Consider the following 25,822-nt stretch of genomic DNA (forward strand, 5'->3'; position numbering starts at 1 on the left):
TTATCATCTTCAGTCTTGGAGAGACCATGCCCACATGACAGGGCTTTATAAGTTGGAAAGTACTTTCCACATGTACAAAATCTCCACCTGGGATTCAGCTGGAGGGCTTTCCAACCCTTGGAGCATAGGATCCTGTGTCAATGTTCTCAAAAGGGGATTCACGTCACTTAAGTCTCATTGGGGTGGAGGTACCACATTAGCTACCACTGCAGTTTGTAAGCCCTGGGACCCATGTTCTTGCCAGGACCCTTTCTGTATCTCTTAAGAAACAAAGCAACTAGACAGTGACTTGGGCTGGGCCAACCCAGGCGTGGATTCTCATAGCACCTATGAGCTGGAAGCACAGAGCTCTGAGGAGGGAGAGAGGGAGGTAGGTGGACACGGGAGGTCATCAAGGACAGCATTCAGGAAGAGCCATATCATGTCCTTTTACAGATGTGCCAGCTGGAGCATAGGAAGACTCACCTACTCACCCAGATCCACCTCTTGCTGCACTAGATCGTTGACCTCCTTTGGCCCTGGTGGCCTTCTATAAGCTTTAAGCAGTTTCACTTCTTATATGTAACTGTTTTTTCCAGCCACCAAAGCAAAGCCATTTAAATTGCTAACCTCAAATACACATGATGAACTTGGATATTTGTTTTTAGGTCTCCCTTTGACTACAGGGTCCTCATTCCACAGCTACTAAGGCACCCAACACCTGAGATGTCACTCATTCCCCAAACTTTTGAAACCCTGGTCCCACTCGCTTCACTTTTCTTATGTGAAGCTTTTATGTAAGCCCTTTTACTTCTCATCATCAATAACCTCTTCTATAATCCTGCATGCATGCTACATCGCTTTACTCGTGTCCGACTCTTTGCGACCCTATGGACTGTAGCTTGCCAGGCTCCTCTGTCCGTGGGATTCTCCAGGCAATAATACTGGAGTGGGTTGCCATGCCCTCTTCCAGGGGATCTTCCCAACCCAAGGGTCGAACCTGCATCTCTTATGTCTCCTGCACTGACAGGTGAGTTCTTTACCACTAGTGCCACCTGGGAAGCCCCTTCTATAATCCTGTCTCCTCTGTATTCACATGTAGGGGACCAGGTAAAGATGAAAAAATGGAGACCAGGACGGACTCTCCCTAGGTCATTCAACAGTACAGCCGAGAGAGACTTCCCTAGCGGTGCAGTGGATAAGACTCATGCTCCCAACACGGGAGGACCAGCTTCGATCCCTGGGTCACAGACCTAAGATCTCACATACCATGACTAAGCCTGAGGGCTTCAGTGACTGAGCCCACATGCTTTAGAGCCCCTGCGGGGCAGCTAGTGAAGTCAACACACAGGAATGAAGACCTGCACACCGCACCGAAGACCTGGTGCAGCCAAAAAAATTAAAATTTTTTTGAAAAAAAATTTTAAAATTCCACCTCAACTTAATTGTCAATACTACCCAAAATTCCCATTAAAAACAAACAAACAAAAACCAGAACAGCAGAGCAAGGGGAAGGAGCTGTCACCTCACCACTGCTCTTAAATCCATCCCCTCCTTTCCATTCCCCCAACCATTACCTTGCCAAGGCCTCCTGCCTGGACCCCCATAGAATTTCATTCTTTCAGCAAATGATTGAGACAAAAGCCCTTGCCTCATGCCTAAGTGATCAATGAGGTGGGGGGTGGGGGGTGCAGTGGCATCAAATCATTTACAAATGATAGCAAATGGGCAAAGAAAAAAGGAAAGTCAGAGGCTTCCTGATTTGTTCCACTGCTTCAGTCTTTCAGCTTCTCAGAGAGTCCTATACACTCCTGCTGGAGTGTCATATTCCTAATACTCCCCCAAACAGTACACTGTATTCCAGATTACTCTAGATGGGCATTCTAGCCCCTCCATGACCACAACCTCAAGGCCCTACTTCTTTACACACTGCCCCTGCCATCGGGCACCACTGCCCACTGTCCTTGTCCACTTCAGTGCCCGTACACAGGGTGTTCTTTCTATGCAAAAGCCCAGCTTGGCTGCCACATCCCCAAGAAGCTTTTACCAACACCTCTGATGAAAAAGATTTTTCTCCACCTCTGCTATATACTCCCTAATCCATTTTTAGGACTAATTTTATGGAAAAGACACATGTTACAAGATTCCAGGACTTCACAATTTCTTTTAGGTAATGAAAAGCCCAGTGATGGTCAATGAACATGGAAGCCCTTGGATTATCCACTTCTAGGCACATTTTTGAAAGCCAACCCTTGTCCAAGGAACATCCACAATTCACCTTTTCTGAACCACAGCCAAGTTCTAGGCATTGAAGAGCAAAATACAGCATGTAAAAAAGAACAACAATATAAAACCATGGTCCCTGGCCTGAGTTTACATTTTGAGCAGTCCCTGGGAAGGCTGCAGTGTGCATCAGCTGAAAAGTACTTATTAAGCCCTGTTTTTTTCAGAGTTTCAGCTTTTGATTACATATCACTGCATGTGATACACATCATAAATATATTTCATAACATGACTGTGAGCATCATTATCTTTCCTACTTTACATATTGACTCTGGTTCTTCTTAGCCCACAATGTCTTTCTCATACCCTCTTTTCAGCACCCTACTAGGGTTCCTTTCTTTCTGCTCCAACCCTATGATTTCCCACTGCTTTGAACTTCTTTCAGGAACTTGTAAATTCAGCACCACACACATTAGTTCTTCCTCACATGGTTCAGAAGTGTGACACTCAGTGGCTTTGGAGTTTGTAGCAGGGAGAGCTAGCTGACCACCAAAGCTATGTGCTCTTCCATCTGGTTGAGTTGTTGTGGGACGCAGCTACTCAGTCACTCCATTTCCCGACCCTTTTGCCTCTTCTTGGGGCTATGAAACTAATTGTGGTCACTGAACTAAAAGGGGTTTGTACTGATTTGGGGCAGGGATTGTTACAGTATCTTCTATGCAATCATCACTTTCTCTTTATCTCCATTGACAAGTTTGGATGCCAGAAGTTGGAAACAGCAGGGCTTTGGGATGGAAAGGACTAGATTCCTGAGTCATCAGTTCAGTTCAGTTCAGTCACTCAGTCGTGTCCGACTCTTTGTGACCCCATGAACTGCAGCACACCAGGCCTCCCTGTCCATCACCAACTGCCGGAGTCTACCCAAACCCATGTCCATTGAGTCGGTGATGCTGTCCAACAATCTCATCCTCTGTCGTCCCCTTCTCCTCCTGCCCTCAATCTTTCCCAGCATCAGGGTCTTTTTAAATGAGTCAGCTCTTCGCATCAGGTGGCCACAGTATTGGAGTTTCAGCTTCAACATCAGTCCTTCCAATGAACACCCAGGACTGATCTCCTTTAGGATGGATTGGTTGGATCTCCTTGCAGTCCAAGGGACTCTCAAGAGTCTTCTCCAACACCACAGTTCAAAAGCATCAATTCTTCTGCGCTCAGATTTCTTTATAGTCCAACTCTCACATCCATACATGACTATTGGAAAAACCATAGCCTTGACCAGACAGACCTTTGTGGCAAAGTAATGTCTCTGCTTTTGAATATGCTGTCTAGGTTGGTCATACCTTTCCTTCCAAGGAGCAAGCGCCTTTTAATTTCATGGCTGCAATCACCATCTGCAGTGATTTTGGAGCCCAGAAAAATAAAGTCAGCCACTGTTTCCACTGTTTCCCCATCTATCTGCCATGAAGTGATGGGACCAGATGCCATGATCTTAGTTTTCTGAATGTTGAGCTTTAAACCAATTTTTCACTCTCCTCTTTCACTTTCATCAAGAGGCTCTTTAGTTCTTCACTTTCTGCCATAAGGGTAGTGTCATCTGCATATCTGAGGTTGTTGATATTTTTCCCAGCAATCTTGATTCCAGCTTGTGCTTCTTCCAGCCCAGCGTTTCTCATGATGTACTCTGCATATAAGTTAAATAAGCACGGTGACAATATACAGCCTTGATGTACTCCTTTTCCTATTTGGAACCAGTCTGTTGTTCCATGTCCAGTTCTAACTGTTGCTTCCTGACCTGCATACAGATTTCTCAGGAGGCAGGTCAGGTGGTCTGGTATTCCCATCTCTTTAAGAATTTTCCACAGTCTATTGTGATCCACACAGTCAAAAGCTTTGCCATAGTCAATGAAGCAGAAGTAGATGTTTTTCTGGAACTCTCTTGCTCTTTTGATGATCCACCAGATGTTGGCAATTTGAACTCTGGTTCCTCTGCCTTTTCTAAAACCAGCTTGAACATCTGGAAGTTCATGGTTCATGTATTGCTGAAACCTGGCTTGGAGAATTTTGAGCATTACTTTACTAGCATATGAGATGAGTGCAATTGTGTGGTAGTTTGAGCATTCTTTGGCATTGCCTTTCTTTGGGATTGGAATGAAAACTGACCTTTTCCAGTCCTGTGGCCACTGCTGAGTTTTCCAAATTTGATGGAATATTGAGTGCAGCACTTTCACAGCATCATCTTTCAGGATTTGAAATAGCTCAACTGGAATTCCATCACCTCCACTAGCTTTGTTCGTAGTGATGCTTCCTAAGGCCCACTTGACTTCACATTCCAGGATATCTGGCTCTAGGTGAGTGATCACACCATTGCGATTATCTGGGTCATGAAGATCTTTTTGATACAGTTCTACTGTGTATTCTTGCCACCTCTTCTTAATATTTTCTGCTTCCGTTAAGCCCCTACCATTTTCTGTCCTTTATTGAGCCCATCTTTGCATAAAATGTTCCCTTGGTATCTCTAATTTTCTTGAAGAGATCTCTAGTCTTTCCCATTCTATTGTTTTCCTCTATTTCTTTGCATTAATTGCTGAGGAATAACCTTCCAGGAAAGGGCAACTGACCAGGAATATCTTCAGACTTTGGACAAAAAATAAGCTTTTAATAAGTTAAACCACTGAGACTAAAACGAAGTTAGGTAAATCTAAAACTGAATCCTATCTCTGCCACTTGAAAGCTGTGTAATGTTGGGAAGAGTATTTACCCTTCTGGACCTCAGATTCTCCATCGAAAAGGGGGGATCAACAGTATCTAACTTTGCAGAATGGTTATGAGGCATAAATAAGGTATTTAGGAAGTACTTAAGACATTGAAGAAACCAAATATTTTCTGTATCTTTGTGTGTGTGCACTGGGCTCTCATGCAGTTGCCTCATGTGTGTTAAATCTTGCTTATAGATGGTAAACCCCTGGAGAAGTAGTTCAATGATGTAGATTACTTCCGTGTTTGCCATTAAAATCTAGCACATTTCGATGTTTGGCAAAACTAATACAATATTGTAAAGTTTAAAAATAAAATAAAATTTAAAAAAATCTAGCACAGTGCAAAGTGCATAGAAGATCTCAATAAATAGTTGTTATTGTTGTTAGTCACAAAGTTGTGTCCAGCTCTTTTGAGACCCCATGGACTGTAGCCCAGGAGGCGCCCCTATCCATGAGATTTCCCAGGCAAGAATATTGGAGTGGGTTGCCATTTCCATTTCCAATAAATATTTACTAAGAGGCAAAAACCAACTTGGTTTAAAGCTTAGGCAAAACTATCTTCCTGTGGTAACTTTTTGGTCGTCTCCCCTCCTTGGCCACCCACAACCCACTCCATCACATAGCTCCCTTTATTCTCTTCCACCTACGACCCTCTCCCACTACCAGTTCCTTTGGCTTCCCACCAATCCACAACCTTTAACGTGTATTTTCATGTAAACTTGTTTGCTCAATATGTGAGTTAATGGGTGTATCTATTTGGATAAAATATTTTTGTGGTTTGTTTACAATGCAGCAGAAGCAAGACAGGGGAGGGAGGGGCCGATTACTGAGCTTTTTGGAAACAGTGAGGAAACCATGTTGGAGGTGACCTTGTTTCATATTTTTGTAAATGAGCTGTAGACACGAGTTTCATGATGAAATCTCTTATGATGAAGTTGGATGATATTGCTAAACACTTCTGCCCAGTATAAAATATCAAGTTGATGAAGAACAACCATCTCATTAGATTGGTATGTTGAGACTTTGGGAATTGTGTCAATGTGTTTTCAAAAAGAGAACACATATTTGAAGAGTAAGAGCAATGAAAAAGTGGTGGGTTATCTGAAGTCAGTTTAAGCCATCAGAGTTTAGGTTATCTCTAAAAAATTCAGTCTTTGCCCCCTCACTACTGAAGAGGCAGTTGAAGCTTCTTTAAGTCTTATCATGTTTGACATGATTTTGCACGTGAACATACTCCCTAACCTCTTCCAATGTAAGTGCTATAAGAAAAACAGGGTAACACAAAGTATCCTGATAATAGTAGATACAGAACAAATGCCCAACCAGTGGAGGCAAACTTTTTTCATAAGTCTTATTCATGAAAAATTTTTAAATGTTTGGACTTCACTTTAAAAAGAGTGTGCACACACACACACACAGCTGCACATATACCATCAGGAAATGTAATATCTACAACTATAGTAAAGCATTTAAAAAATTATTTCCCTGAAATAGGAATTTCATCTAGTGAAAGGTAAAATTTCAGAAACTATATATATAATATGAAATTATATATTATATAAATATTATATACTGTTCATTATAAATACATATATTATTAATTATATATAATAATACTATATATACAATTTTATATATTATAGAAAATTTGGGCTTTTGATCATATTTTATGTGAGATTAACACTGGTGGTGTGGAGTGGAGGCAGGCTGGGTGGTGTAACTGAGGGATTTGAAAGTGAAGTGCATGGGAATCAGTCTCAGACAAGGAAGAGTAAACAAAGAGGGCATCCACCAGGACGTCACTGCCTTAAGTGTGGTCTGCAGGCTGCACCGAGCACCAGACCAGGGCAAGGGAAGTGAGGCACTCTACTTGAGTGCACCAAAAACACTCAGGAACCCAAATAAGTAATATTTTAAAAGTTCAAATTGAAACTGTCACCAGCAAAGCCCATTAACAATTCCAGGGAAATAAAAATAGAATCTGGGTAATAAAATGGTGTGCTCTGCTCAGTAACTCAGTCCAGTCTGACTTTTTGCAACCCCTTGGACTGTAGCCTGCCAGGCTCCTCTGTTCATGGGATTTCCCAAACAAGAATACTGGAGTGGGTTGCCATTTCCTATGCCAGGGCATCTTCCTGTTCCAGGGATAGGTCTCTTGCACTGGCTGGTGGATTCTTCACCACTGAGCCACCTGAGAAGCCCAGGTAAGAAAATGATGGTGTTATAATTTAGAGATTCAACGATGGATCAGCTTTCTCCATCTGCCAGCTGGTATTGGGGTCAGGGTGTATTAAATAGGAAGATTAAATGTTTTCGTATTGGGGCTGATACCCAAAAAACTTCCTGTTTGCACCCTAATGGGCTACCCCCAAATAAGAGGGTTGCAGAAAGTGAGAATACCTCACAGTTTCCAAAGGGGGATGACAAGATCTTGGACACTACTCTCAAAGGCACATTGTCCGAAAAGAAGAATTATGGGGCCTAAAGGCATGGGGAGAAACTCTGCTCTTCTACTCATGGTTATGACAGTGACCCAAACCAGCAAGAGATAGTTATAGAAGATGGACCTTCACCCCTAATTGCCCCTCAAGAAGGAAGAATAAGACACAGGGCCAAGGAAGGATTAAAACTCATTATCAGGTCCTGGGAAATAGAATCTGATAATAAAATCGAATCGTTTTTTCCTTTGTGCTTAGTTTCACTTGATCGAAGGGTACTGCGTGCAGCGGCCTTCTACCCAGCAATTCAGATGAGAGTTCCTAGTGTGAAGCGGCTGCACCTGATACTTGAGCTTGGCGTAGGTCTTGCAGAAGCTCTGCGCATGACACCAGGGATCGGCAGACCAATGCGCGCCCAGCACGGTGATCTGAGGCTTGAGCAGTGACACAGACGCTCACGCACACGCACACGCACACGCACACGCGCACACCCTCAGACGCACAAGAGCTCCGCCCCTTTCCGCTGACAGAAACATAAAACCTTGCGTTTGGCTATTACCTGTGTTCTTTCCTGAGGAGCCTGGGGTCTCGCACCTCTCCATTCTTTGATGAAGAACGAAACTTTCCTTCACTTCCGAACCGAACTCGGCCTGGTACTATGGGCGTAAGTGACTTGGACAGAAGGACTTTTGTTGTGGTCTGATGCATAGGCTTGATAACAAAACTGTGAACTGTGGGTTCGCTGCCTATTTTTGTAAATAAGGTTTTATTGGGGCATTATTGGCGTCCTGTGGGTGTTTGATAGAAGTGCATAATATCAGATCCCACCCCAGAACTTTGAATTCATAATCTGCGTTTTAACAAGATTTGTGACTAATATGTGTGTTCATTACAGTCTGAACTGCTCTAGAGAAGGACTGTGTTAGAGATTCCAAGAAAGGCTAAACTGGCACTTGGCTGCCCCAGGCAGGCTAATAATTTAGTGGCTTCAACTAGATACCGTCTAAGTATTATTTAAAATTTACTTAGTAGAGGCAGGCAGGAAGCATTTGATTTTTTTTTTCAAGTAAAATGAATCTCTTCATATTCAACTTTGGGAATTTATTACATGCATTGAATGTAACATAACATTTAAACTTATTTGGAATGATTTATTTCACATCTTTTCTGTCATCAATAATTGGATTGTCCTTCACAGTGAAGTACATGGGAATGTAATTGAGCATTCTTATTAAAACGTATTTTAAAACTTCTTTTTCTGCCTTTCATACTGGCAACCATATCCACTTTTCTGTAGTTCTTTTATCTTTGGTTTTTCCTTTGTGGTTTTCTGAACCAGAAAACATCTTGAGAGGCATATTAGAGGCTTTTATTTTCGGTAACAGAATGGATCACCTATTCCTGATAAGAGGAACAATGTTGTCATTTCAGCATTTCAGGGTTGAGTGGTGTGAGGCTGGAGGCAGGTCAGCTGGCTTGGTGGTAGCTGGTCTCATATCTCACCATGTAGTTTGCATACTCTTAGTAGAAACTGTTTCTTGAAATGAGTTTTCATTTTCACTCCAGATAACTGTCTGCTTCAAAAGGACTAAATTATCTTGTCCAGTTTTGTAAAAATGATATGAGGAAACTTGAGCTAACCGGGCTATGTTTCTGATTTAGATATTTTTAGGGGGTTTCCCTAACATTTTGTTATGAACACACTTCACATTGAGGATGTTGACTCCTTGAGAACTACCCAGGCAACAACTGCAGTCTTCCCCCTGCTTAGAGTAACAATCGTAGGATAGGTTAATGAGACCAGGCAAGCGCCGGGCTACAACCACACCTCACTGCCACTTGATTGTTCCTTTCTGATGCTGCACCCCAAACTCTAGGGAGAAGATGCAGCTTGCAGAGTCAGGTAATGTTAAGGTTAACATTGCTTTGTGATAACACAACATCTTGTAGACCAGCATTGTTAACTGTGGATTGAATGCATATCAGAATTACCTGGTAAATTTTCCTAAGAAAACAATTATCTGTTGAATTTTCTTGAGCTGCCAGACTTTCCCAATGAGCCTAATGATCTAGAGCACTGGTTTTCAGACTTGGCAGCAAATTGGAATCACGTGGAATCTTAAAACTAATAATGGCTGGGTCTCAGCTGGCGGGACTCTGAATTGATGGACTGGATTCCGAATTGTGGCCAGGACACCAAGTTTTTGAAAAAATTACTAGAGTCATTTTAACGTGTGGCTGAGGTTGAAAACCACTGATGTGGATTCTTTGTGATAAAAAAGTGGAGATATATATTAATATGGGCTTCCAGGTGGTGCTGGTGGTAAAGAACCCACCTGCCAGTGCGGAAGACATAAGAGACACAGAAGGCTTTTAATATATACAATGGGATACTATTCAGCCATAAAGATAATGAAATTTTGCCATTTGCAACAACATAGATGGACCAGGAGGGTATTAGGCTTAGTGAAATAAGTCAGAAAGAGAAAGACAAATACTGTATAATCACTTATATGTGGAATCTAAGAAATAAAACAAACTAGTGAATATAACAAAAAAGAAACAGACTCACAGACATACAGAACAAATGAGTGGTTACCAGTGGGGACACGGAATGAGGGAGGGGGAAGATAGGGGTAGAAGATTAAGAAATACAAACTATTGTATAAAATAAATAAGTTACAAGTATATATTGCACAACACAGGGCACATAACCAACGTTTCATAATAACTAAAACTGAAAAAAAAAAAAAAAAGAGACACAGATTCGATCCCTAGGTCAGGAAGATTCCCTGGAGGAGGGTATGGCAACCCACTCCAGTATTCTTGCCTGGGGAATTCCATGGACAGAGGAGCAGGCTATAGTCCATGGGGCTACAAAAAGTCAGACACGACTGAAGTGACTTAGCATATATTAATATATTATTAACATAAAATAAATTACCATGATTAATACATATATATTGATTACCCTGATTAATGCAATTACATGTATATATGTTCTGCTTTATTGACTATGCCAAAGCCTTTGACTGTGTGGATCACAATAAACTGTGGAAAATTCTTAGAGATGGGAATACCAGACCACCTGACCTACCTCTTGAGAAACCTATATGCAGGTCAGAAAGCAACAGTTTGAACTGGACATGGAACAACAGACTGGTTCTAAATAGGAAAAATACTATATCAAGGCTGTATATTGTCACCGTACTTATTTAACTTATATGCAGAGTACATCATCAGAAATGCTGGGCTGGAAGAAGCACAAGCTGGAATCAAGATTGCTGGGAGAAATATCAATAACCTCAGATATGCAGATGACACCACCCTTATGGCAGAAAGTGAAGAGGAACTAAAAAGCCTCTTGATGAAAGTGAAAGAAGAGAGTGAAAAAGTTGGCTTAAAGCTCAACATTCAGAAAACGAAGATCATGGCATCTGGTCCCATCACTTCATGGGAAATAGATGGGGAAACAGTGTCAGACTTTATTTTTTGGGGCTCCCAAATCACTGCAGATGGTGACTGCAGCCATGAAATTAAAAGACGCTTACTCCTTGGAAGGAAAGTTATGACCAACCTAGATAGCATATTCAAAAGCAGATATTACTTTGCCAACTAAGGTTCGTCTAGTCAAGGCTATGGTTTTTCCTGTGGTCATGTATGGATGTGAGAGTTAGACTGTGAAGAAGGCTGAGTGCCGAAGAATTGATGCTTTTGAAGTGTGGTGTTGGAGAAGACTCTTGAGAGTCCCTTGGACTGCAAGGAGATCCAACCAGTCCATTCTAAAGGAGATCAGTCCTGGGTGTTCTTTGGAAGGACTGATGCTAAAGCTGAAACTCCAATACTTTGGCCACCTGATGCCAAGAGTTGACTCATTGGAAAAAACTCTGATGCTGGGAGGGATTGGGGGCAGGAGGAAAAGGGGACGACAGAGGATGAGATGGCTGGGTGGCATCACTGACTCGATGGACATGAGTTTGGGTGAACTCCAGGAGTTGGTGATGGATAGGGAGGCCTGGCATGCTGCAATTCATGGGGTCACAAAGAGTCGGACACGACTGAGTGACTGAACTGAACTGATGTACATATGAGTCTAGACTACCTAGACAAAGATACATATGTACAAATATACATATGTTTAGAAAAAAACATAACAAATAATCCCCAAATATCAGTAGTTCAGTGCAATAAAATTTCTTTTGAGTGTGGGGGACTATACATGTGGTTTTTTGGCTTGATCTGGAACTGGCATATAACAGTTCTCCTGACATCTCAGTGGTTAGAAACCATCATCTGACCTAAACCTAACTGCAGAGGAAGTTAGGAGAGGCAGTGTTTCTGTGGGCCCAAGAGGGAAAATCAGGGTTGGTAAGCCTCTAGTCAGTTTCTGCCGTATGTCAATACTATGAAAATGTTTACAGTGCCTTTATTAAACAACCATGGGCTCACAGACTGTGTCAACATTTTAAATTAATTTTTGTGAATTATATTTGTCTTACATTTGTAGATCAATAAGACTCTAAAGGACCTTTTAGTTATAATTTTCAATAAGAATTACCTTGGAGGCAGTGATTAGAGAGACCCCAAGCTCTCTAGCTCTGCTTTAACCCAAGCAGCTCTGCCTATATTTTGTATGTTAGATTTCAGGGTAATATTTATTTAAACTTAAGATTCTAAATGGAAGTCTCCACTGAAAACCACTACTTGTCAGTATTAGGTGGGGGAGATAATGTTAGAATGGCATTTCTAATTTCTAACGGGGTTTCTTTATGATCTAACCCAGATCATAAAGATCTTGACAAGGCGCCTCGTGGATGTCAAAGAGGAATTTACTGTAGACTCATATTTTGTTCTCTCATTCCTAGGACTGTGAGAAGTGGGGACCCCTACACCCTGTTTCTTCCTTCAGGAGTCTACAAATTCTAACCACATCCTCACTGAAGATACAACTGGGAAAGAGCTGCTCTGTCTAGAAACCTATCTTCGTTCATTTGTTGGTACTGCTTCATGCAGGTGGCATAAGGTAAGTGCTCACAAAACATTTGCTGATAAACACAAAAGGAAGGAGAAGAGGAGGGACTTAAGAAGTGGGTTAATCTTCTGCATGGGTTTTTCCTATTCTCATTTGTATTTTTATTTCTTCCACTCTGTCATTGATCCATTGAATACATATTAAGTGCCTACTAAGTGCCAGGTCAGTCCACTGAAGATGGTTGCTCTCTTGCTCTCTGACCATCCCCTGCTCCACCTACATCCTATTCACACAGACGTGCTTGCTCCCTGCCACAGCTAGTGATTCTTCGAGTCCTTAGCATGAAATGACTCCACCTGCTCATTTATTAAAGGGAAATATCAGCCGTCATGATGGTTGTTAACCTGAGGGGCTATAAGCAATATGCCCCAGTCCTGATTTCCCTGGTAACTGATAAGCCAGCCTGACATCAATTCACCCATAAATGGTAGCCTCCTTTTCCCCTGAGCAGCTAAGATTACTGCCATGGCCTGCCTAACAGCCAGCCAGCTATCGAGACATCAGCCATACATGGTGGCTGGTCACTCTGGGACATTTTGCTGTGGACCTGTAAGATCCCCTACCCAATAAATGTTGATGTTGTTACTGAACACAAGTTCCTATGCCAGTGTACAGTGAGGCCAAACAATACCAAACAATGGAGTTTACAGCAGAGAAAGGTTAATTGCAGGTCGATCCAAGGAAATGGGTGACTCATGGCCCCACAAATCCTGAACTCCCCGAAGGGTTTCAGCAAAGCATTTTTAAAGGACAGGTGAGGGAGTGGGGTGTGGTGGGGTTTTTGATCAGCTTATGGACAATTCTGATTGGTTGATGTTGAAGTAATAGGGTGGTTAAATTTATTAATCCTTAGGCCTGTAGGTCTGGGAGTGCTACATGCTCATGATCATCAAGTGGTTCATTTGTTCCATTTGCTGGTGGATTTTAGAATCTGAGGGGGTTATAAGGGCTTTCCACGTGGTGCAGTGGTAAAGAATCCATCTGCCAATGCAGGAGACACAAAAGATCCCTGGGTCTGGAAGATCCCCTGATGTTGAAAATGACAACCCACTCCAGTATTCTTGCCTAGAAAATCCCATGGACAGAGGAGCCTGGTGAACTACAGTCCATAGGGTCGCAGAAGAGACATGACTGAGCACACATGCATATACTTTAGCATCTGAAAAACTCGGGAAATATGGGGTACTATTATCTGGGTACTTCAGAGAGGAGATAAACCAGAGGATAGGGGGCAGTCTTCCTAGACAGTCCCCAGAGTCCAGCTCAGGGCTCTTTCTTTAGTCTTGAGACTGGGCAACTACAAGACTTGCAGCCCTGTGGATGCAGTCCAAAAATTGACAAGCCAGCTATGAGGCTGAGGAAACTCCCATGAGTGTTGATGTTGGGAAATGGAAAGCTGAGGGAGTAGTCCTGAGGTGGCTGTCCACTAGCATGTGGGGCCCCATGGCAGCTGACTGCTGTGAGAAGTGTCTTTCTCATCCATTATATCGATGCTATTCTGCTAACCTCAGAATCTGTTTCCAGTGTAAAAGTAGCAGTCTCATGCTTATTTGACAGTACAGGGATGGTTGGTGAATACAGACACAATGAAAGGACCCAGATTTGTACAAAATACAAGAATACCCCAACCCAGCACTCCTAAACAATCACAGAAACAGACTTTAGGGATATTTGCTCAGGTACAGGATTGTGAATTGGACATGGCCAGTTACCTGGAAGGTTTTGGTTGGGGCTTGTGGCAGGGGGCAAAATAATAGGAGTACCCTAGGGCTTCTGGCCTCAGCTATGGAAGAAGGCAGAGTAATGATACACTGTGATGGACCCACATCAATATACAGTCTCTAATGTGTTTTAATGGGCTTCCCTGTTGGTTCAGATGGTAAAGAATCCACCTGCGATGCAAGAGATGTGGGTTTGATCGCTGAGTTGGAAAGATCCCCTGGACCAGGAAATGGCAACCCACCCCAGTATTCTTGCCTGGGAAATCCCATGGACAGAGGAGCCTGGTGGGGTACAGTCCCTGGGGTCACAAAAGACTCAGACATGACTGAGCATGCACATGCAACAGATTTTACCTGTCTTCCACCCAGCCTCACTTAAGACCCTAAGGTCATTAATCCAGGCTACCCACTGGAGAAAGGCACCGTTACCCTGTGGCCTGTCGTTACACTGCCTCTCCAGATTTCGGCATGGCCATGTGGACTAAGGGTGGACTGGCAGGATGCAGGCCCCAGTGCCGAAATCATAGGCAAGGGTGGTGGTAATTCAGAGTGCCGTTACTGCTTGTATTTTGCTTAGTGGTCATGATCTCCATTGTTTTGTGCCTATTAAACATCTTATGCTTTGTCCAGAGTCTTAGTGGCAGGAATTTGTTCTTAGACTGGGCAATAATGGTGGTCTCACTGAAAAATGGGCCTGATTGCTGGGTCTACAGTGAAATGCCATTGTCGTCCTCCATGGGGCTTCCCTGAAAAATTGACCCAGTAAGTGCCTGGCTTACTTTTTGTACTCTTGAGCTGTCTTTGGGTTTCCCACATGGCGGTAGTGTAAAGAACCCACCTGCCAGGGCAGAAGACATAAGAGATGTGGGTTTGATCCCTGGGTCAGAAAGATCTTCTGGAGAAGGTCATGGCAACTGACTACAGTATTCTTGCCAGGAGAGTCCCATGGACAGAGGAGTCTGGTGGGCTGTGGTCCATAGGGTCACAGAGTCGGACACTACTGAAGTGATTTAGCATGCACACACGCCTGAGTTACTATTATCTGTATTGCATTTGTGGTGTCTGGTTGCAGTGTACCTTTACATACCTGAACGCAGGGATATTTTGGAAGAGGGGTGGACCAGGATTGTAAGAATCGTGCAGGGAACGTAGTGGTGGAGTGTATGGTCAGGCCACTCCAGATATTGTTCTCTTGCTCTCTCTACATGCCCTGCTCCACCAGTCCCTGTTTCACCTATACCCCCTCACATGAACATGCTTGCCCTCTGCCCCAGCTCGTGATTGCTCAAATCCTTTGGGCAGAATGGCTCCATCTGCTAGTTTATTAGAGGGAATCATCAGCCTTTGTGATGGTCATTAATCTGAGGGGCTTTGAGGGATGTGCCCCAGTCCTGGTTTCCCTGGTAATTGATAAGGCAATCTGCCATCAATTCCCCCTATAACGGTAGCCTCTTTCTTCCCTCAGTATCGAAGATTGCTATGTCCCACTTGCCATCATCCTTACACGGTGGGCTGCTGATCTAGGATCTTTGTTTCAGACTTGTATGGGGAATGTGACAATAAACTATTATTGTCTCTGTTGCTGTTTCCGGGTTCTTTGGTTTTGAGCTGGGCAACCACAAGGCTTGCAGGCCTGTGTGGTGCCGCCCAACAGCCAAGTACTGAACTGGGGAATGGACCTCCAAAGACAAGGCAGACTCTGCCATCAGAGGTCTTATGTGACACAGGGGAGGCAGCAGTGGGCTACAAGGTCGTGATGAGCATTTACTGAGGGTGGAGGGAGGTGGAGATGGGGAAGGGAAAGGAGAAGCAGGAGGGCTGAGCAAGGAGTGGCTCATTCTTTCAGTCTTCAGTTAGTTGCTAGGAGAGCCTAGAGGCTAGATCTTGACTCACAAACGTAATTTGTAGCTTTACACAGTCCTGTTTTGCTTTCATATATTGTATTCCATTCGTTCTTCTTTTGGCACATACAATGAATTGAGTACATGCTGTGTTGCCAGAACATCTGGAGTTTTGCCAGGTCTGCCTCTCCAAGATGACAGAGAGAGACATTTGGCAAGACACCAGAAAGTGGAAAGTGAAAGGGACTCAGTTGTGTCCAACTCTTTGTGACCCCATGGACCCCAGGGATTAGATCTGGTAGACAGAGTGCATGAAGAACTATGGAGGGAGGTTCAGGACATTGTACAGGAGGCAGTGATCAAGACCATCCCCAAGAAAAAGAAATGCAAAAAGGCAAAATGGTTGTCTGAGGCTGCTGCTGCTGCTGCTAAGTCGCTTCAGTCATGTCTGACTCTGTGCGACCCCATAGACGGCAGCCCACCAGGCTCCCCCATCCCTGGGATTCTCCAGGCAAGAACACTGGAGTGGGGTGCCATTTCCTTCTCCAATGCATGAAAGTGAAAAGTGAAAGTGAAGTCGCTCAGTCGTGTCCGACTCCTAGTGACCCCATGGACTGCAGCCTACCAGGCTCCTCCATCATGGGATTTTCCAGGCAAGGGTACTGGAGTGGGTTGACATTGCCTTCTCCGGGTTGTCTGAGGAGGCCTTACAAATAGCTATGAAATGAAAGGCAAAGGAGAAAAGGAAAGATATACCCATTTGAATGCCAAGTTCCAAAGAATAGCAAGGAGAGATAAGAAAGACTTCTTCAGTGATCAATGCAAAGAAATAGAGGAAAACAACAGAATGGGAAAGACTAGAGATCTCTTCAAGAAAATTAGAGATATCAAAGGAACATTTCATGCAAAGATGGGCACAATAAAGGACAAAAATGGTATAGACCTAACAGAAGCAGAAGATATTAAGAAGAGGTGGCTAGAATACACAGAACTATACAAGAAAGATCTTCACAACCCAGATAATCACGATGGTGTCATCACTCACCTAGAGCCAGACATTCGGGAATGCAAAGTCAAGTGGGCCTTAGGAAACATCACTACAAACAAAGCTACTGGAGGTGATGGAATTCCAGTTGAGCTATTTCAAATCCTAAAAGATGATGCTGTGAAAGTGTTGCACTCAATATGCCAGCAAATTTGGAAAAGTCAGCAGTGGCCACAGGACTGGAAAAGGTCAGTTTTCATTCCAATCCCAAAGAAAGGCAATGCCAAAGAATGTTCAAACTACTGCACAATTGCACTCATCTCACATGCTAGCAAAGTAACGCTCAAAATTCTCCAAGTCAGGCTTCAACAGAATGTGAACCATGAACTTCCAGATGTTCAAGCTGGTTTTAGAAAAGGAAGAGGAACCAGAGTTCAAATTGCCAACATCTGTTGGATCATCAAAAAAGCAAGATAGTTCAAGAAAAATATCTATTTCTGCTTCATTGTTTATGCCAAAGCCTTTGACTGTGCAGATCACAATAAACTATGGAAAATTTTTAAAAAGATGGGAATACCAGACCACCTGACCTGCCTCCTGAGAAATCTGTATGCAGGTCAGGAAGCAACAGTTAGAACTGGACATGGAACAACAGACTGGTTCCAAATTGGGAAAGGAGTACATCAAGGCTGTATATTGTCACCCTACTTATTTAACTTATATGCAGAGTACATCATGAGAAATGCTGGACTGGATGAAACACAAGCTGGAATCAAGATTGCCGGGAGAAATATCAATAACCTCAGGTATGCAGATGACACCACACTTATGGCAGAAAGCAAAGAAGAACTAAAGAGCTTCTTGATGAAAGTGAAAGAGGAGAGTGAAAAGTTGGCTTAAAACTCAACTTTCAAAAAACTAAGATCATGACATCTGGTCCCATTACTTCGTGGCAAATAGATGGGGAAACATTGGAAACAGTTTATTTTCTTGGGCTCCAAAATCACTGCAGATGGTGACTGCAGCCATGAAATTAAAAGATGCTTGTTCCTTGGAAGGAAAGTTATGACCAACCTAGCCAGCATATTAAAAAGCAAAGACATTACTTTGCCAACAATGTCCGTCTAGTCAAGTCTATGGTTTTTCCAATAGTCACGTATGGATGTGAGAGTTGGACTACACAGAAAGCTGAGTGCCGAAGAATTAATGCTTTTGAACTGTGGTGTTGGAGAAGATTCTTGGGAGTCCCTTGGACTGCAAAGAGATCCAACCAGTCTATCCTAAAGGAAATCAGTCCTGAATATTCATCAGAAGGACTGATGCTGAAGCTGGAACTCCAATATTTTGGCCACCTGATGTGAAGAACTGACTCATTTGAAAGGACCCTGATGCTGGGAAAGATTGAAGGCAGGAGGAGAAGGGGACGACAGAGGATGAGATGGTCAGATGGCATCACTGACTGGATGGACATGAGTTTGAGTGAACTCTGGGTGTTGGTGATGAACAGGGAGGGCTCGTGTGCTGCAGTGTATGGAGTTGCAGAGTTGGACATGACTGAGTGAGTCAACTGAACTGAACTGGACTATACAGTCCATGGAATTGTCCAAGCCAGAATACTGGAGTGGGTAGCCTTTCCCTTCTCCAGGGGCTCTTCCTAACTCAGGAATAAAACCCAAGTCTCCTGCATTGTGGGGAAATTCTTTACCAGCTAAGCTCCAGGGAAGCCCCAAAACACTGGAGTTGGTATCCTATCCCTTTTCCAGTGGATCTTCCTGACCCAGGAATCAAACCGGGGTCTCCTGCATTGCAAGTGGATTCCGGTGCACAATGAGGATAATTACTGAGGATCGTGAGCGGTTGAAGTGAACTGTTTAAAAATGCTTCTTAAACTAGGAATGTTAGATTTAAAATATGCATATATATTGGGCAATACTGATACTTGAGGGTATGGAGAAGGTATTGTTTCTAACCCCCAAATACTGATGAGGAGAATAAACACCAAGAAGTTACAGTGACCCAATAACTTATAAAGGGAACTAAGACTTGAATACAGTGGTTTTTTTAAAAAAAATTTTATTGAGACATAGTTGATGTGAATATTATGTTACAGGTATGCAACATACTGATCCACAATTTAAGAGCTGCACATTTATGACTGTTATAAGATGTCGGCTACATCCCCTGTGCTGTACAATATATCCTTGTTGCTTGCCTATCTTATATGTAATAGTCTGTACCTCTTAATTCTCTACCCTTTTATTGCCTCTTCCCCCTTCCCTCTTCCCACTAGTAATCACTATTTGTCCTCTCTATGGGTAAGTTTCTGTTTCATTATTCTCATTTTATTTTTCACATTCTACATGTAAGTGATAACAGACTATATGTCTTTCCCTAATTATATTTCCCTCAGCACAGTGTACTCCAGGTCCATCCATGTTGTTGCAAGTGGCACAATTTCTGTTCTTTTCTGTGGCTTAGTAATATTCTGTTATATACATCATCTTTACCCATACATCTGTGGATGGACAATTAGGTTGCTTCCATATCTTGGCAACTGCATGCAGTGCTGCTGTGAACATTGATATTCATGTGTCTCTTCAAATTAGTGGAGGTTTTTTTTTTTTTTTTTTTGGTGTATATACACAGGAGTAGAATGCTAGGTCATAGGTAGTTCTGTTTTTAGTTTATTTTCCACAGGGGATACACCAATTTACATTCCCACCAACAGTGTACCAGGGTTCCCTTTTCTCAACATCCTCATAAACATTTGTTATATATGTTCTTTTTGATGTTTGCCATTCTGACAGGTGTGAGGTGCTATCTCACTGTGGTTTTAATTTCCTTTTCTCTGATTGGCAGTGTTGAGCAACTTTTCATGTACCTGTTAGCCATATGTATGTCTTCTTTGGAAAAAAAATCTTAGTCTTAAGGTCTTCTGCCCATTTAAAAAATCAGGCTGTTGTATTTTTTTATATTGGTCTGTATGAACTATTTATATATGTTGCATATTAACCCCTTACTGGTCATATCATTTCCAAATGTTGTCTTTTGATTTTTCATTCATTTCCTTTGCTGTGCAAAAACTTTTAAGTTGAGTTAGGTCTCATTTATTTTTGTTTTTATTTCCTTTGATTTAGGAGACAAACCTAAAAGAATATTACTACAATTATGTCAGTGAATTTCTGCCCACATTTTCATCTAAAAGTTTTATGGTTTGTAGTCTTATATTTAGGTCTTTAATCCATTTGGGGTTTATTTTTGCATATAGATAATGTTCTAATTTCATTCTTTCACTTGTAGCTGTCCAGTTTCCCCAACACCTCTTATTGAAGAGACTGTCTCTTCCCCATTGTATACTCTTGCCTCCTATGTCAGAGATTAATTGAACATAAATGTGTGGGCTTATTTCTGGGCTCTCTGTTCCATTGATCTACGTGTCTGGTTTTGTGCCAGTACCATATTCTTTAATGACGATAGCTTTATTATATAGTCTGAAGTTAGGGAGTATGATTCCTACAGCTCTGTTAAGATTGTTTTGGCTGTTTAGGGTCTTTTGTGTCTCCATACAAACTTTAAAATTGTTCTCTGAAAAATGCCATTGGTATTTTGATAAGAGATTTCATTGAATCTATAGATTGCCTTATGTCATAGTATGATCATTTTAACAATATTAAATCTAGCAATCCAAGAACACAGTATATTTTTACATCTGTGTTGTCTTCAGTTTCTTTCCTCAGTGCCTTAGTTTTCCAAGTATGATATCTTTTACCTCCTTAGGCAGAATTATTCCTAGGCATCTCACTCTTTTTGATGCAATGGTGAATGTGATTATTTCCTTAACTTTTCTTTATGAGAGTTGTTGTTAGTGTTTAGAAATGCATTTGCATTTAGAAATGCAACTGATTTCTGTGTATTAGTTTTGTATCCTGAAGTGAAGTGAAAATTGCTCAGTCGTGTCCAACTCTTTGAGATCCCATGGACTATATAGTCCATGGAATTCTCCAGGCCACAATACTGGAGTGGGTAGCCTTTCCCTTCTCCAGGGGATCTTTCCAACCCAGGAATCGAACTGGGGTCTCCTGCATTGCAGGCAGATTCTTTACCAACTGATCTATCAGGGAAGCTTTGCCAAATTCATTAAGCTCTAGTAGTTTTCTGTTAAATTGGCCTCTTTATATTTTCTATTGCTTCCTTTTTCAGTTTTGAGAGATAGTGCATTTCTAAGAGGGCTTCTCTGGTGGCTCAGTGGCAAGAATCCAACTACCAGTGCAAGAGACTCAGGTTCAATCCCTGGGTTGGAAAGATCCACTGCAGAAGGATATGGCAACTCACTCCAGTATTTTTGCCTGGGAAACCCTATAGACAGAGGAGCCTGGTGGGCTACAGTCCATAGGGTCACAAAGGGTCAGACATGACTGAGCATGCACACATGCCATCCTGCTCTCTTAGGGTTTTTCTTCTGAAAACATACTTAGTTTGCTTTGACCTATCCTGTCTTCATGGTCAATATTTCTTCTGACGTGGTACCTGAAAGTTCCCATCCTCTAAGGTCTGGGTTTTCATTTCTGCTTTTACTCATTTGGGCCCTCTTTAGGACTTCACTCATAGATCAGTTGGTAAAGAATCCGCCTGTGGTGCAGGAGACCCTGGTTCAATTCCTGGGTTGGGAAGATCTGCTGGAAAAGGGATAGGCTACCCACTCCAGTATTCTTGGGCTTCCCTTGTGGCTCAGCTAGTTAAGAATCTGCCTGCAATGTGGGAGACCTGAGTTCAATCCCTGGGTTGGGAAGAACCTCTGGAAAAGGAAAAGGCTACCTACTCTAGTATTCTGGCCTGGAGAATTCCGTACGGGGTGGCAGAGTTAGACAGGGCTGAGTGACTTTCACTTTCACATTCTCTTAATGAGTCTGGCTAAAGGTTTATCAATTTTGTTTATCTTTTCAAAGAACAAACCCTTAGAGACCAAAAAAAAAAAAAAAGAGAGAGAGAGAGAAAAGATCAAGGAAACTTATTTCATTTGCTGTGCTCTTTATGGTTTCTTTTGTTTAGGTGTTCCATTACTAGTACCTTTTAGGTGTAAAGTTGGACTGTTTGAGATTTTTCTTGCTTTCCTGAGATAAGCACGTAGCAGTAGCTGTAAACTTTCCTCTTAGAACTGCTATTGCTGAGTCTCCAAGATTTTGGGTCATGGTGTTTTCATTTTCATTTTGCTCCAGGTATTTTTTAATTTCCTCTTTGATTTCTTCAAAGATCCATTGATTGATTTAGTAGCATACTGTTTAGTCTTCATATGTCTGTATTTTTTGAAGTTTTTTCCTTATAGTTGATTTCTAGTCTTAAACCACTTGGTCAGAAAAGATGCTTGGTATGATTTCACTTTTCTTAAATTTACTGAGGTTTGGTTTTTGACCTAGAATGTGATCTGTCCTGGAGAATATTCTATGTGCACTTGGAAAGAATGTGTATTCTGTTACTTTCAGATGGAAAGTTATATACACACATACAAACACACACACATATATATATATATATTTGATTAATTGATCAAATGTGAGTCCATTGGTCTAATGGGACATTTAAGGTCATATTTCCTTATTGATTATATCTGGATGATCTGTCAATTGATGTAAATAGGATTTTAAAATCCCTTACTATCATATTACTGTCATTTTTCCTTTTGTATCCACCAATACTTGCTTTATGTATTTAGCTGCTCCTGCACTGGATGCATATGTATTTTAAGTTATTATAGTTTCTTGGATTGATCCATTGATCAGTATATAATATCCTCCTTTGTTGTTTAAAGTCTATTTGTTTAAGTATTGCTACCTTGAATTTCTCATTTGCATGGAATAATTTTTACATCCCCTCACTTTCAGTCTCTGTGTGTTTTTAGATCTGAAGTGGTTCTCTGCTGCTGCTGCTGCTAAGTCGCTTCAGTCGTGTCTGACTCTGTGCGACCCCATAGACGGCAGCCCACCAGGCTCCCCCGTCCCTGGGATTCTCCAGGCAAGAACACTGGAGTGGGTTGCCATTCCTCTAGTAGGCACTATATATATAGGTCTTGTTTTTGAATCCATTCAGACACTCTGTCTTTTGATTGGCACATTTAGGCCATTTATATCCATATCTATGGTAGTTACTGATATTTATCCTTATTGCCATTTTGTTAATTGTTTTGGGTTTGTTTTTTCATAGGTATCTTTTGTTCCTTTCTTTGGTTCTCTTGTGATTTCATTGTCTTTGGACTCCTTTTTCTTTCCTTTTTCAAAATTGTATTTAAATGTAGGATAATTACAATATTGTGAAGGTTTTGCAATACATCAACATGAAACAGCCATCGGTATACATGTGTCCCCCCATCCTAAACCCCCTTCCCACCACCCTCCCCACCCTATCCCTCTAGGTTGTTCCAGAGCACCATCTCAAACTCACACCGGTTATCTATTTTACATATGGTAATGTTTGTGTTTTAATGCTATTCTCTCAAATCATCCCACTCTTGCCTTCTCCCACTGAGTCCAAAAGTCAGTTCTTTATGTCTGTGTCTCCTTTGCTTCCCTGCATGTAGGATTATCAGTACTATCTTTCTAAATTCCATATAAATGCATTAATATACAGTATTTGTCTTTCTCTTTCTGACTTACTTCACTCTGTATAATAGACTGTAGGTTCATCCACCTCATTAGAACTGAATCAAATGCTTTCCTTTCTATGGCTGAGTAATATTGCATTGTGTCTATGTACCACAAATTCTTTATCCATTCATCTGCTGATGGACACTTAGGTTGCTTCCATGTCCTAGCTGTTGTAAATAGTGCTGCAGTGAACATTGGGGGTACATGTGTCTTTTTCAATTATGGTTTTCTTAGGGTGTATGGTCAGTAGTGGGATTGTTGGGTCATATGGAAGTTTTAGGGCTTCCTCAGTAGCTCAGCTGGCAGAGTCTGCCTGCAATGCAGGAGACCCTGGTTCGATTCCTGAGTCAGAAAATTTCCCTGGAGAAAGGATAGGCTACCCACTCCAGTATTCATGGGCTTCCCTGGTGGCTCAGGTGGTAAAAATCTGCCTGCAATGAGGGAGACCTGGGTTCAGTCCCTGGGTTGGGAAGATCCCCTGGAGGAGGGCATGGCAACCCAGTCCAGTATTCTTTCCTGGAGAATCCCCATGGACAGAGAAGCCTGGCAGGCTACAGTTCATAGGGTCGCAAAGAGTTGGACATGACTGAGTGACTAGGTACATGGTAATTTTATTCTTAGTTTTTAAAGGAATCTCCATACTGTTCTCCATAGTGGCTGTATCAATTTACATTCCCACTAACAGTGCAAGAATGTTCTGTTTTCTCCACACCCTTTCCAGCATTTATTGTTTGTAGATTTTTTTATGGTGGCCATTCTGACCCGTTGTAGTTTTGATTTCCATTTCTTTAATAATGAGTGATATTGATTGATCTTCTTTTTCTAGTTCCCTTAAGTGTTAGGTTAGATTGTTTATTTGAGGTTGTTCTTGTTTTCTGAAGTAGGCTATATTGTTATAAACTTCCCTTCTGGAATGGTTTTTGCTTCATCCCATGGATTTTGGAATGTTGTGTTTTCATTTTCATTCATCTCAAGGTATTTTTTGCTATAGTCTTTATTTGTTGACTCATCGGTTTGTTTAGTAGCATGTTGTTTAGACTCCACTCCATGTGTTTTTTCCAGTTTTCTTATATTTGATTTCTAGTTTTTTTATACAGTTGTGGCAGGAAAAATTACTTGATATAATGTCTTAAATTTATTGAGACTTGTTTTGTGGATTATCATGTGATATATGCCAGAGAATGTTCTATGTGCACTTGAGAATGTGTAATCTGCTTCTTTTGGATGGGATATTCTTTATTTATTAAGTCAATCCTACCTAAAGTGTCATTAAAACCAATGCTTTGTTACTGATTTTCTATCTGGATGATATATCAATTTTTGTAACTGAAGTGTTAAAGTCCCCTACTATTATTGTATTACAGTTGATATCTCCTTTTCTATCTATTGGTATTTGCTTTACATATTTGGATGCTTCTGTGTTGGGTGCATAGATATTTATATGTATTATATCCTCTTGTTGGATTATTATTATGTAATATCCTTCTTAGTCTGTTGTTAGAGTTTTGTTATAAAATCAGCTCTGATATAAGTATTGCTACCCCAGCTTTCTTTTCAGATCTATTTGCATGAAATATCTTTTTTCTATCCCTACACTGTCTATGTGTATCTTTAGATCTGAAGTGAATCTCTTGTAGGCACTACTTCAAAAAACAAGAAAAATCTCAAATACACAATCTAACCTTACACTTAAAGGAAGTAGAAAAAGAATGACAATATTTATGAGTCTTTTTTTTTTTTCATTCATTCGGCTACTTTGTGTTTTTATTGGAGCATTTAGTCTATTTACATTTAAATTGATTATTGATAGGCATGTCCTTAGTGCCATTTTGTGAATTGTTTTCTGGTTGTTTTGTAGTTCTTATCTGTTCCTTTCTTCTTTTGTTCTCTCATCTTGTGATTTGATGACTTCCTTTAGTGTTATTTTTATATTCCTTAGTTTTGTGTGGCAAGTTTTTATTTTGTGGTTAGCATGAAGTTCATTTATAACAACTTATGAATACAGAAGTTTAACTTGATGGTCACGTTAAGACTGAGCACATTCTAAAAGTATTACATTTTTATGACCCCCGCCCCCGGTGTTATGTTTTTGATGTCATACTTTATATCTTTTATTAATGTATCACTCAACTAATTATTTTAGATATTATTGATTTTATTACATTTTTTTTAGCCTTTGTATTAGCTTTATCAGTGGTTGATCCACTAACTT

Source organism: Bos mutus, chromosome 10 (genome assembly GCF_027580195.1).
Source record: "Bos mutus isolate GX-2022 chromosome 10, NWIPB_WYAK_1.1, whole genome shotgun sequence".
NCBI lineage: Eukaryota > Metazoa > Chordata > Mammalia > Artiodactyla > Bovidae > Bos > Bos mutus.